Consider the following 4659-nt stretch of genomic DNA (forward strand, 5'->3'; position numbering starts at 1 on the left):
GGATTATTTCTAGCACGACTATACGAACAAAGAGGATAGTAAGTATATTCATTATTTTTTTAATCGAATCAAACATAAAAACGTATAGGAACTTTTTTGAATGATGTTTATGTTATTGCATCTTTATATAACATATACAGTAGTCAAACGCATTTTTTATTACATACAATTGTGCATTTGTATTGTGTATTATAGCCAAGGCTGTCTTTGGGAATGTGAGTCCGCCTAGAACCCATACAATAAACCATGTATATAGGCTTTTTGAAAAGAAAAAAGAAATTATGACTCGACAATCCTATTTTCAATAATAAAATAAATGCAATAAAAATGTATGTTAACTAATCATTGGGTTTTAATACATAGAGTAAAGAATTAACTAGAAAAAATCAATAAATCAAAAGTACTCTACAAAAAAAAAAGTCTAGTTTTTTTTCTATACTGGTATATTGAAGTCATGTTAAAATATATAACGTAGATTGATGTTACATTAGTGATGGGAACATCTGGATTTTACAAATCCGGATTATCTGAATTATCGGCTTAGATTGGCCTTAACTTAATACAACGTATTGGAAAAGGATTATACAGTCTGTAGTATTATATTTGAAAGGGCATAATTACAATTTTATATTTGCACAGCTTAAAATACTAAAACTATTGTGATTCATAAAATCATTTTTTTTTAATTAAAAGTAAGAAATACAACTTGCATAAGATACAATAAATACTTAGTATAAAATAATAATATATATATATATATTACTTGAAAAAAATAACCTGCGAAGAAACCACCCAGTGGCGGGACTCCTACTGACTTTAGTATCATAAAATAATAAGAAATAAATGAAGCCTCTTAACGACTCATCTGGTAAATTTATTTTCGCATTAACTTAAATCATATTTCATTGTAATATTTCATTTTCCAAACAAAGTTCTCTTTTTAAAATATTTTAATGGACCAACTCTTTATTTAAAATGTATTTACAATAGAACAAGTTTTCCCCTTTCATTGCCAAATAAATTGAGTAACGTGATTATATAAGTAATAAATACGTGTAATATTTATGTATACAATTACTTAGAAACATCAAAACCAAGCGCATACAACTGTTATGCACTTTAAACAAAAAAACATTCGTACATAGGTATGATATATACGAGTAAAATGTGTAAATGCGTGGTTTATCATTTAAGTCCTAAGCCTAAATCGTTCCTATGGGCATATAAATATAAATTAATTTGGTGTGACCAATTCAGTATACAAATTGCAAACATAGTACCGAGCACACAACATAGTAATTTCCTATGTAATAAAAGTATGTCGTATGGAGAGTAAATAATGCAACGATAAACTTTCGACGCTGAAGTATTATTATTGTGCACTCTTTGTTCTCTACACGTGCTTCTATATAATATAATAAAACTAGTCTCACTCTATTGTTGCACTTTTGGCGGTAGTTCGTATAAAGTTAGAAATCACATTTTATTAAGTATACAACCACAATTTATCTCTTATTACTATTCTGTTTCAGAAAATAACAATACAATTTTATTTTTTAGAAAACGCAATGAAATGGCATATCTTGAAAATCTAACTACAATACATTGTTTATAAAATTATAACTGAACACATGAAGGTCAAATATATTTGTTTCATGTTTGAAGAATTTAATACTAACAGAAAAACAACAGAGCAACTGCACAGACTTATAGTAATTTCTTCTGTTATCTTATAGATGATGTGTTTTTTTAGTTCCTTAAGAATATGCACCGTCGAAAAAAACCATAGTTCCTAATTAAAAGCTATTATAAATTTAGTGTAATTTTATTAGATCAGTAATGAGAACCCCTTTGTGGTTAGTTGATTTTTTTTAATCAGTTTAGTGTATATTTTTTAAGTTGTTTACTATTTTTCTTAATTATTTTATTAGTCAGCTAAACAAACCATCCTATTTTACTTTTGGGGTCGTTGAATCATAAAAAAAAAGTTACATAGGACGTACATCGTCGGTATTTTTGGATACTGTTATTGAAAACAGAAAAATGTGAATTTTCAACAACTATTAAAATAAAGTTATTCGAGGTATTAACAAAACCCGATAACACTAGTGTGTAATATTGTTTTCTATATATGTACTTCCAAAGTTTTAAAAACTTTGTTTTAAACCTTTACGACTACTACTACAAAAAAAAAGCAAAACGGTTTATGAAATAGTTATACTTACACGTATAACTAATAGCACTTGTGAGGCATTTTCTTAAATGGTTTTTTGAAAACAAGTTGCCGTTTTATTTTCTTTACTCCATTGATATTGGCGGGAAAATAAAAAAATACCAAAATTATTTAAATCGCTTATCATTTTGATTTGTAGATTAAATGTAAAGTTTTTAATTTTGGGTAGACTAATTTTGTTATGTGTTTTGACAAATATAACAGTACCGTTGAATTGAAATGCACGCCTAATTATTATCTGCGGACAATTTATTGCGCATTATTATTATTTATTATTAAAATTATGCCACTCGAAAACAACATTTCGGTAACTTCCGAAAAACTTTGGATGTTTTCCAAAACAGTGGCGGATCGAGTTTATATGAAAACGCGCATTGCTTGTAATGAAAAATAGAACTTTATTATCATTTATTTCCATCTGGCCGTAGAAGAGTTGGAACGTTTCCAGGGTGTCACGGATGGGCTTTTGGCAATCATTTTTATTGAATAAAATCCCCGATCAGGTGGCTTCCTAAGTATAAAAGTCGAGTTCAATAGTAACAGCTGCGCAGTAGGATCACGGTTAAACCAAATACTGCGTTAGTATAATTAGTGTTATTAAATTCAACGGTCGCAGCACACAATTTACATAAATACGAACAATCGGTATAATAACATTTGCGTAAGGCTGTAATAAAAAAACAAAAAAAAACGGTATCATGTGATTGTTTTTTTATGTGTTTATGAAAAAAATCACGTACCCCGTATTCCATACACAACATCCTGTTGTAGCTTGAAAATATATATGAATCCTAAAAATGGTTAAATTATAACTACCAACAGATATTAGATAATATCAATCGTTAATAATTATATTATGGCGCTGAAGAAAATGTTGTAATAAAGGAATATTTGAGAATATTAAATTTGTACTTGACTGAATCATATGAAATACGATATTTTTCATTGATAGTAAAAATCTTAAATGGTTAGTAAATAGGAAATTTTATCAAATACTGGGCCTTGTTCGGTCGTCCACTTGGCAGAATTTGTAATTTGCACATTTGGTTTTTTGCATTGCTGAATGAGTACAACAAATATCTACTGCATGTTACCAGTTGTAAAAAACTTCGTCGTGTACAAAAACACATACGGTTAACAGTTCTTATTGTGTTTAAATTTTTTTTTTTTAATAGATGGTTCTTCAATAAAGAATATTTCTTATTTGAATGCAAGCAATCGATAATGATAGCTGTTTATTTAACAATAAACTTTTATCAGTTATCCAGGATTCATCCTTTGTACCATCCTTACTCAGTAAACAAAACAGTGAGCGCAAACACACTGCTGTATTATGCCACTCACTCGCCTCCTGGAATATTTGACGTCACAGACATAATAATAAAGTATCAAAATGTAGATAAGCAAATAATTTCGTATTGTTTTTACTTTATTTGTAAGAGGAAATAATTGGTTGTATTTTTTAACTTGTACGAAAAACCAAAAAAAAAAACTACCAGAGACTAATTAAAATGTGAATTGAAAAAAATTGTTGAAAAACTATATCATTTATATAGTACCAGTGACAATAAAAATAACTTTTTTTTATAGCCTATAGGTATTTCAGAGCAAAAGCACAGAATTGAGAAGAGGATTTGTGCTAAGTTTTAAAACTCTTAAGTATCCCAAAGGAATAAAAACTGACTTGAAAAAAAAACAATGCAAATAATGAAGCGAAAGAAAATGTTATTAACTTGAAATACTTAAATAATTTCAGATAGAATAAAAAAAAAACCGTACACAAATATGCATTTATATATGACTTAACTGTGACATTATAATATGCTTGTTCAGTTGGTTTAAAATTGTAGTTTCAAAAACTTGAAATTTTTTTTTTTTTAATTTAACAATATCAACAATTGTCGCTTTTTTACTCGACCAAATATTTTACATTATACTGACAGTATGTACATTGAGTGGATAAGGCAAACTTTTGGTTTGCACATTTTAGCATTTATAATTTTCCATCTAAAAGCTACAACCGAATTAAGGACATTTATTTTCATTTTTTAAGAACTATTTCTTGCGATTTTTCAACTTGTCTCAATACTAATTTCACTAATGTATACAAATGTTGTATAACGTTAATGTTGACATGTACGAGATCGAAAGGTTTCCAATGAAAATCAATTATGGCTTAGAGTAATTGTTTAGAATGACACTTTTATAGCTAGTTTAATTGTAGCTAATATTAGGAAAAACTAAAAAAAACAATATTTACCGAGATACTTGTCATAATGTTTAGCATAAATTTATTGTACGAAAACATTTAACAACTTTTCAATATGAAATTACGAATTAAAAATAAACCATTTTTTATGTTTTAGTAACAGCGTAAATAAATTTATTAAAAAAACCTTTGGAATAAATATCGAAATCATTACAAT

The sequence above is a fragment of the Adelges cooleyi genome, unplaced genomic scaffold (genome assembly GCF_023614345.1).
Source record: "Adelges cooleyi isolate 19-005CV unplaced genomic scaffold, UGA_ACOO_1.1 ACOO_flye_CR_arks_rails_tigmint_CR_PRNA_41, whole genome shotgun sequence".
Classification (NCBI taxonomy): Eukaryota; Metazoa; Arthropoda; class Insecta; order Hemiptera; family Adelgidae; genus Adelges; species Adelges cooleyi.